Genomic DNA, 9,609 nt, shown 5'->3' on the forward strand with positions numbered 1-9,609 from the left:
GCACCTGGATGGCTCTGTCAGTTAAGCATCTGCCTTCAGCTCATGTCATGATCTTGGAGTCCTGGGATCAGTGGGATCAGCTCAGTGGGGGGCCTGCTTCTCCCTCTCTCTGTTGCTCTCCCTGTTTGTGTTTTCTCTTGTTCTCTCAAATGAATCAATGAAATATTTTTTTAAAGATTTTTTAGAAATACAACCATGAATGACCTGTATCCTCAATACTATTTTGCAGATTGGAGCAGGGAAAGTGAAAAAGAAGAGAATTAAAGCTTACCCACATCACATATTCCCCTGTTAGTACACAAACACATTACAGCAAAGCAATATAATAATTTTACCCAAACTTGATATCTTTTCTCTTTGTGCAGCAGATGAGGATACATCATTCTATAGTGTAATAAGGAAATTTCTTTTGAACTGTACAACATGTGCTTTTACTGATTTTTATGTGACAGAGTTAGGAATTTAGTCTGTTCTCTTTTTTTAAATTTTTTGTGTGAGAGAGAGAGATAGTGCTTGCATGCATGGGCATGTACTTGCTAGCAAGGAGGAGGGGAGGGGTCACAGCAGTGGGAAAGAATGTTAAGTAGATCTCACACTGAGCTTTGATCCCAATGTGGGACTCAATCTCACAACCCTGAGATCATGACTTTGTGACCATGATCCAAGGCAAAATCGAGAGTCCAACTCCTAACTGACTGAGGCACTCAGGCACCCCAGGGATTTAATGTGTTTTAAGAGTTAGCAAATACAAGGATTCCATCCTTCAAGTTGGAAGAAACAAAACAGAATTCACATTCTTGTTATATTATCACTATATAATGGAAGTGTTTGAACCTAAGTCTGTCAATACACCCCAGTAAGTTGAATGACATCCATTATCCAGGAATTGCTGTGCTTACTTTTGTTTGTTTTGTTTTTCTAAGATTTTATTTATTTATTCGAGAGAGAGAGAGCGGCAGACACACAGGCAGAAGGAGAAGCAGGCTCCGTGCAGGGAGCCCAATGTGAGACTCGATCCCAGTACTCTGGGATCATGCCCTGAGCCAAAGGCAGACGCTCAACCACTGAGCCACCCAAGCATCCTTGTTTTGTTTTTAGATTTATTAGAGAGAGAGAGAGAGAGAGAGAACGGGGGCGGGGAAGGCAGAAAGAGAGGGAGAAAAAGAATCTCAAGAAGGCTCCATGCTCATTGGCTCAAATCATGACCCTGAGATTAGGACCTGAGCCAAAATCAAGAGTCAAATGTTCAACAGACTGAGCCACCCAAGAAAGCTCCAAGTATGCTTTAATCTTAATAATGGATGAAAGGCAATAAAGAAAGGAACTTTGTAGCAATGTAAACAAGGAAAGTTTTTTTTTCCAAACTAGACTACAATATTTGGTCCTGAAAATACATTTAATATTTGTTGAACATTCAACATAAAAATACTTACAATGTATCCCTGAGACATCACCTTGTTTTGGAAACTTATTCCAGAAGCGAAGACAAAGAACATGGGGGAGGGGAATCTAATCCACAAACAAAAGTGGTTGATGGGAAAAACATGCAGTGCATCAATAGGAACCCAGAGCCAATTAAATTTTGGTCCAAGAGTCAATTGAGATTCATGATAAAGCAGCCAAAGAATTACTTTTATCCTTATTGTAGAAACAGACATTTGAATTAGGGCTCACTTGAATAAGAAAACGCAATCACACGTCTACTTTTAAGAATTTAAGTCCAGGGGGTATATGCAATCTTTAAATACAGCTCTTATTATCAATGGAAATCACAGCAGAAATCTACCAGCTGTCCTCCTAATCCCCAAACTAGATTGATAAATGTTTTGAAATTTTACAGTCCATTTTCTCTGATACTGATTTTGCATTCTTAATCACTTCTCCAGAAACTCTACTTCTGCTAATTAAGCATCCTAATAAAAATGTATGAACACATATACATGAACACACATCTTATTCTTCCTTAGCTTTTCTCTCAGCCTCTGAGCCCACATTTTTTAAACATTTCCTTAGAGCTTCCTTTTATTACATCGTCCATAACAAGACACCTGCTATTCTTTCCTTTGTAACTTTTAGCAATTTAACGGCACCATGTGTGAATATGGTTGAGAAAAAGGGTATAGGGTATTGTTAAAATTATTTTTTGTTGTTTTTTTCAAGTTCTAGATTATTAATCAAGTCATTTATTTCAATTCTCATTATTATTATTTAAGACGAAGGTATGGTTTTTTCCAAAGTTATTGGCAAATTAACTTAAATCCTCCCCAAAATATTTAATGGTAATCCAGTGCAGAGATAAAATCAAGATTATGAACACTCTTCTACCTTCCCTCTTACCCCAAATTCCTAGAAATGACAGGGAAACGATTAAAATATATAACAGTGCTGGAAAGCAAGAGAGAAGAAAAACTTTTGAGGCGTTTCTAAGAGACAGAAAGGAGATAGAAGTGGTGGAGGAAACAGCCATGGGAAAAACACAGAGGAAAAAACTGCTGAGAAACTGGATGCTCTGCAATTTCTAAACTCAGAGGAGATGGGTGCAAGAGGGATGAGAGATGGATGGAGCCCCTTCCTCCTTCTGCAAAGACCCTCCTCCCCATTGTCAAGGAGCAAGTAGCTGAAGCATTTGCTCTAGGCTGGAGAAGTGTGTGTAGACAATTCAGCTGCCCTTTGCAAACGGTGAACAAAGCAATCCTTCCTAAGGCTATGAATACCTACCATTCCTCATTTGGTAACACATCCTATTCCTTCTCCCCATCACTGGAGACATCTCAACAAATACAGTACCCAAACCCAGAACTGCCAAATATATGAGGAAAATAAGTATCATAAAAGAGATGTTCCAAACTTCATGAACAGAACCTAATACAAGAGGGAAAAAATGCTCAGTAGAAGGCCTTTTTTTTTTTATGGTGAAAAAATTTATATTTAGATTTATAGCCGGCTGGACTCAGTTTAGATGATCCCAATTTTGTTGGCAACATCCAAAGCATCATAGTCAGGAGCCAGTCGAACATATGCTTTCTTCTCTCCATCAGGCCTGATCAAGGTGTTGACCTTGGCCACATCAATGTCATAGAGCTTCTTCACAGCCTGTTTGATCTGGTGCTTATTGGCCTTGACATCCACAATGAACACAAGTGTGTTGTTGTCTTCTATTTTCTTCATGGCTGACTCAGTAGTTAAGGGGAACTTGATGATGGCATAGTGATCAAGCTTGTTTCTCCTGGGGGCGCTCTTTTGAGGATATTTTGGCTGCCTTTGGAGACGCAAGGTCTTGGGTCCTCGGAATGTAGGTGACGTGCGGATCTTCTTTTTTTTGTGACTGTGCACGCCTTTCAGCACCGCTTTCTTAGCTTTCAAGCCTTTGCTTTGGCTTCAGCTTTGGGAGGGGCAGGGGCTTCCTACTTCGCCTTCGGTGCCATCTTAGTGAAAGGGGCCTTAATAGAAGGCCTTAATAGAAGTGAAATTAATATCCTCAGAAGAACATCATAACTATGAAAAAAAGAACAGGTCTTATAAAAATACAATTTTAGATCTTAAAAATAAAAAAGTTATTATTACAATAAAACTCAGTATATTGGCTGAATGATAGAATTGACACAACCAAAGAGCAAGTTAATAAGCTGATTACCCAGCTCTGAATGCAGTAACAGAATGAATGTATAGGAAGGATGACAAAAGTTGAAGCTTGAGAAGGGGGTGCCTGGGTGGTTCAACTAGTTAAATGTTCGACTTTTGGTTTCAGCTCAGATAATGATCTCAGGGTCACGAGCCCACATGTGGCACCAGTGCTCAGCACAGTCTGCCTGAGATATTCTCTCTCTCTCTCTCTCTTTGCCCATCCCCCTACTCTGTCTCTCAAATAAATACATCTTTTTTTTTTTAATTTTTATTTATTTATGATAGTCACAGAGAGAGAGAGAGAGAGAGAGAGAGGCAGAGACACAGGCAGAGGGAGAAGCAGGCTCCATGCACCGGGAGCCCGATGTGGGATTCGATCCCGGTCTCCAGGATCGCGCCCTGGGCCAAAGGCAGGCGCCAAACCGCTGCGCCACACAGGGATCCCTCAAATAAATACATCTTAAAAAAAAATTGAGGCTTGAGAGAAAGTCCCAGAAAATCCTGCATCTATCAAATATGAGTTCCAAGTTAAAAAGAGAAAGAGGACTGAAAAAAAAGTAATAAAAGTAATGACAGGAAAACATCAAAAGTGAGTATCCAGATTTAAAGGGATTATTAAAAATTAAGCAGGATGAAAAACAACCATAGATATTAAAGAGGTTCAAAACAAGTGTCCCCAAAGTGTGTCATTTGGGCACCTGGACCATTTTAAACTGAAAACAATCAAGACCCAGAAAACTCAGGAAAAATTCTTACTGCTCCCTTAACTACCTGAAAGAATTTAGACAGAGGCCTAGCCCAGAAAGACAACTATTATGAGGAATAATTTTTTTTTTTATTATTATTATTAGAGTTCAATTTGCCAACACAGAGAATAACACCCAGGGCTCATCCCATCAAGTGCCCCCCTCAGTGCCCATCACCCAGTCACCCCAACTCCCCACCCACCTCCCTTTCCATCACCCCTTGTTCATTTCCCAGAGTTAGGAGTCTCTCATGTTCTGTCTCCCTTTCTGATGTTTCCCACTCATTTTTCCTCCTTTAGGAATAATTTTTTTTTATCTGAGTGACAGGTCTGTATGGCAGGGCAAACATCTAACTGCCAAACATCTTTTTTCCTTATTGTCCTGTGAATCATCCTCCTCCCTTTGAAGCCCCAGGTCCCTGTCCCATTTCTTAGCTGATGATGGCATATAAAACGGAACTGCCCAGCTTGACCTTATGTCTCATATTCTTTTTTTTTCTGGCAGCAATAAATTTATTAAGTATTCCCCCCCAAAATATAAATACAAACCAGTAAAAACAAAAAGCAAAACAAACCATAAAACAGGCCTGAGGCCTGGAGCTGACAATAAAGCAGACACGATGGAGCTGACCTATGGTGGGAAAACAGGACCCACGTGGGTGGGGATGCTGTAAATACTGGAGGACAAACACTCGGGAGCCCTAGGGCGCTGTGACCAGAGCTGGTGGGGGCAAGGCTCGGGGCAGGGTCAATGGCAACATGGCTCTGGGGGACAGGCCTCTGGGCCACAGCGACAGCCTGGCTCTGCCCCTCCAGCTGCTTCACTTGGGGCCCTGAGCCTCGGCTCCTCCTGGTCATCTTCGTACATCTCGCCCTCCTCCTCGGCGTGGCATCCTGGTGCTGCTGGTACTCGGGCACCAGGTCGTTCACGTTGCTCTCGGCCTCGGTCAACTCCATCTCGTCCATGCCCTGGCCCGTGTCCCAGGGCAGGAAGGCCTTGCGCCGGAACATGGCTGTGAACCGCTCCAGATGCGCTTGAACAGCTCCTGGATGGCCGTGCCGTTGCCCATGAAGGTGCAGGACATCTGGAGCCCCGGGGTGGGATGTCACACACGGCTACCTTCACGCTGTTCGGGCTCCACTGGACGAAGTAGCTGCTGTTCTTGCTCTGGACGGCCAGCATCTGCGGTCCACCTCCTTCATGGACGTGCGCCCGCGGAAGACGGTGGCCACGGTCAGGTCGAGGCCACGGGGGGGCACAGGCAGCCGTCAGGTTCTTGGCATCGACCATCTGCTGAGTGAGCTCGGGCACCGTGAGCGCGCGGTCCTGCCGGCTGCCCCTCGCGGAGAGTGGGGCACAGCGGGGCACGGAGAGGTGCGGGCGGGGCAAGGGCACCATATTCACGGCCAGCTTGCGCGGGTCAGCGCTGAGTTGACCGGGGAAGCCGAGAGACTAGTGACGCCGCTCAGGGTGGCCGACACCGGACGGTTGCGGTCACCGTAGGTGGGCGTGGCCTCTTGAGTGCGGAAGCAGACGTCATGCAAAGCCTCACTGTCCATGCAGTAGGTCTCGTCCGTGTTCTCCACCAGCTGGTGCGGGGACAGCCTGGCGTTGTAGGGCTCCACCACTGTGTCCGACACCCTGGGCGAGGGCACCGCACTGAAGGTGTTCATGATGCGGTCGCGGGACTCCTCGCGCACCTTGCTGATGAGCAGTGTGCCCACCCAGGACCCTGTGCCCCCGCCGAGTGAGTGGGTCAGCTGGAAGCCCTGCAGGCAGTCGCAATTCTCACACTCCTTCCGCACCACATCCAGGACTGAGTCCACCAGTTCTGCACCCTCCGTGTAGTGACCTTTGCCCCAATTGTTGCCAGCCCCACTCTGACCAAAGATGAAGTTGTCAGGCCTGAAAAGATGCCCAAAGATGCCCAGACCGGACGCTGTCCAAGGTTCCAGGCTCAAGGTCCACCCGAATGGCCCGAGGCACATATGAGAAGAGGCCTCGTTGTAGTAGACGCTGATGCGTTCCAGCTGCAGGTCTGAGTCGCCCACATAGTTGCCACTGGGGTCTATACAGTGCTCATCACTGATGACCTCCCAGAACTTGGCTCCGATCTGGTTGCCGCACTGGCTGGCGTGGATGTGCACGATCTCCCTCATGCTCGGTGCGTGTGGCGGGCGGCTGCAGTACACACGTGGACGGGTTGGGGCTGGCTGCGGATATGTCTCATATTCTTACAGCCCCTCTCATACATATGTAATCAAATTTGTTTTCTCCTATTAATCTATCATAAGTTAATTCAATTATGAAACCAGTCAAATAACCTTGAAGAGTAGAAGGAATTTTTTTTCTCCCCAATAATATGTTCTTATGAGATGAAAAGAAGAATAATATCTTAAAAGCTTTCAAAGAAGAAATATAATTATCTGCAAAGAACGGATCCGATTGGTATTAAATTTTACTATAGGAAGAAGTGGATAAATTAAAATTTCAAAGTAGCAAATGAAAATATAAATTTGAATCCAAACAACAAAATATTCACCAGTAACAGGATGATTAGATGAGATACAGTACATTCATATTATGAGCTATGATTCAGCAGTTAATCATAACACCGTCTCTAAGACATATTGTTAGTGAAAAAGTAAGTTGCAGAAAGATATATGTCAATCTTGGCTCAACCAGAGAAACAGAATTAGTAAGAAGTATGTAATAAGAGATGGATCACAAAAACTTGTCTCATGCAATTATCAAGGCTGGCTAGGCAAGCTGGAAAATCCCAGGGCATCAGGAAGGGAGTAATCTACATCTGTCAGTTGCAAGCTGAAACTCATGCCCCCAGACAGAATTTTTTCTTAAGAAAAGACTCAGTTCTGTTAAGACCTTTCAAATTGGGTTATCTGGGATAATATCCCTTCCTAAATCAACTGGTTATGGACTTTAATCACATCTTCAAAGTACCTTCAAAGCAACGCCTAGGTAAGTGTTTGATGGAATTATTAGGAACCATATAACCTCGCCAAGTTGACACATAAAACCAACCATCATGCATGTGACTTTACATACACATTTGTATTATGATACAGATGCACTGCTGCACAGTGTGTGCATGTGTGTATGTAGACAGAGAGTTCAGGAAGGATGCACACCAACTTGATAACAATAGGACAGAGTACAAATTGGCAAGTTGAAAAGTAGAGTGGTGTAGGGCAAAGAGGAGATTCACTTTTTATTCTTTATAGTTCTGGTTGGGGATGCTGATAATGAGGCAGACACGGATGTGCAGGGGCAGGAGGTAAATGAGAAAGTGCTGAGCCTTTGGTTTAATTTTTCTGTGACTCTAAAATTACTCTAAAAATTAATTCCTATTCTTTTTCTAAGATTTAATTTTTAATTTTTATTTTATTTTATTTATTTAAAGATATTATTTATTTATTTGAGACAGAGTGAGAGAGAAGAGCATGTGCACACAAGGGTGTGGAGCAGAAGGAGAAACAGACTCCCCATGGGTGCCCAATGTGGGGCTCAATTCTGGGGCTCTGGGATCATGACCTGAGGCAAAAGCAGACACTTAACTGACTGAGCCACTCAGGTGTTCCTTTTTAATTTTTATTTATTTATTTTTTTAGAAAGAGTGTGCACAAGCAGGGGTGGGAAGAGGCAGAGGGAGCAGGAGAAAGAGAATCTTAAGCAGCTCCAAGCCTCAATCTCATGACCCTGAGATCATTACCTAAGCCAAAATCAAGAGTCAGATGTTTAACTGACTAATCTACCCAGGCACTCAGAAGATTTTATTCTTAAGCAATCTCTACACCCAACAGGGGACCTGAACTCACAACCTTGAAATCAAATGTTGCATTTCCCACTGACTAAGCCAACCAGGTGACACTGTTCTTTTTTTAAATGACAGATTACCAGAAAAAAAAAGTAGCAATCAGATTGGTAGCAGAGCTCTCATCAGCAAGAATAAATGCTAAAAGGTAGTAGGAAAATATCTTTTATATACCTAAGGTAAAGAACTCATAACCTAGAATTCAATATATAATAAATTATCATTCAAAAGGAAGATAATTCAATATATATTCAAGTATGAAATGGGCACCTGGGTGGCTCAGTAGGTTACGTGTCTGCCTTCAGCTCAGGTCATGATCTTAGGGTCCTGGGATCAAGTCCTGCATCGAAGGACTGCTGAGCAGGGAGCCTGCTTCTTCCCCTCCCTCCCCCAGATCGTGTGCGATCTGTTTCTTTCTCTCTCTCTCTCTCTCTCTCTGTCTCTCTCTCTCTCTAACTCACTTTCTCTCTCAAATAAATAAATAAAACCTTTTTTTTTAAGTTTGAAAAACCAAGAGTTTACTCCTCACTGGCATTTGTGAAGAAACTACTAAAGAATATGCATCAGCCATAAAACTGATTCAGAGAAGGAAAGAAGAAATTCAACAGGTGAGCAAATTCATTTGAAAACCATAGCTAAACTAAATGAAGTATTGAGTGTGAAAAAAATAATCACAGTATGAAGTATCTGGGTGGCCCAGTTGGTTAAGTGTCTGACTTGTTCTTTTGGCTCAGGTCATTATCTCAGGGTCCTGGGATCAGGCTCCACACTCAGTGAGTAATCTGTTTGAGGATTTTTCTCTCCTCCCTCTGCCCCTTCCTCCATTCTCTCTCTCTCTTAAATAAAAATAAATACATCTTAAAAGAAAAAAAATAATAGTAATTTTCACAGATGTTTAAAAAATTGGAAAATTCTAGATAACAATACTCAGAAAGCTTATGGCAGGGTGGTTCAAATTGAAATAAAAAAATATAAATTTTTTTGTTGCTTTTGGAAAAAAATAGTTAATACTTACCCTTAGAACTTGTTGGAGCCTGAGTGGCTCTACAGTGGTTAAGAGCCTAACTCTTGATTTTGACTCAGGTCAAAACCATCATCTCAGGGTTGTGAAACTGAGCTCCGTGTCAGGCTCCCCACTCATCAGGGAGTCTGCCTCTCTCCCTCTTCCTCTCCTTCTACCCCTCCCCCGTATGTGCGCTCACTCTTGCCCTCTCTCTCTAAAATAAATTTAAAAATAAAATAAAATAAAATAAATAAATAAATCTTAAAAAAATAAAAGAATTTGTTGGAGAAATGTAAAACTAAGATACATGTTAAAAATTTAAGAGCAATTTTTTAAACAAGCCACGAGAATTAAGAAAAACTGTAGTACTCCAACAATAAGATCAGGAATAAAAGTAGAAAAAG

The 9,609-nt window shown here is 42.7% G+C and overlaps 2 pseudogenes; both read right to left on the reverse strand.

The window, feature by feature from the left end:
* Window positions 1-2,904: 2,904 nt before the first annotated feature.
* On the reverse strand, window positions 2,905-3,425 carry LOC112912675 (large ribosomal subunit protein uL23 pseudogene; annotated as a pseudogene).
* A 1,692-nt stretch (window positions 3,426-5,117) lies between these two features.
* On the reverse strand, window positions 5,118-6,556 carry LOC112912678 (tubulin beta-3 chain pseudogene; annotated as a pseudogene).
* Window positions 6,557-9,609: the final 3,053 nt, after the last annotated feature.

Source organism: Vulpes vulpes, chromosome 9, assembly GCF_048418805.1.
Source record: "Vulpes vulpes isolate BD-2025 chromosome 9, VulVul3, whole genome shotgun sequence".
NCBI lineage: Eukaryota > Metazoa > Chordata > Mammalia > Carnivora > Canidae > Vulpes > Vulpes vulpes.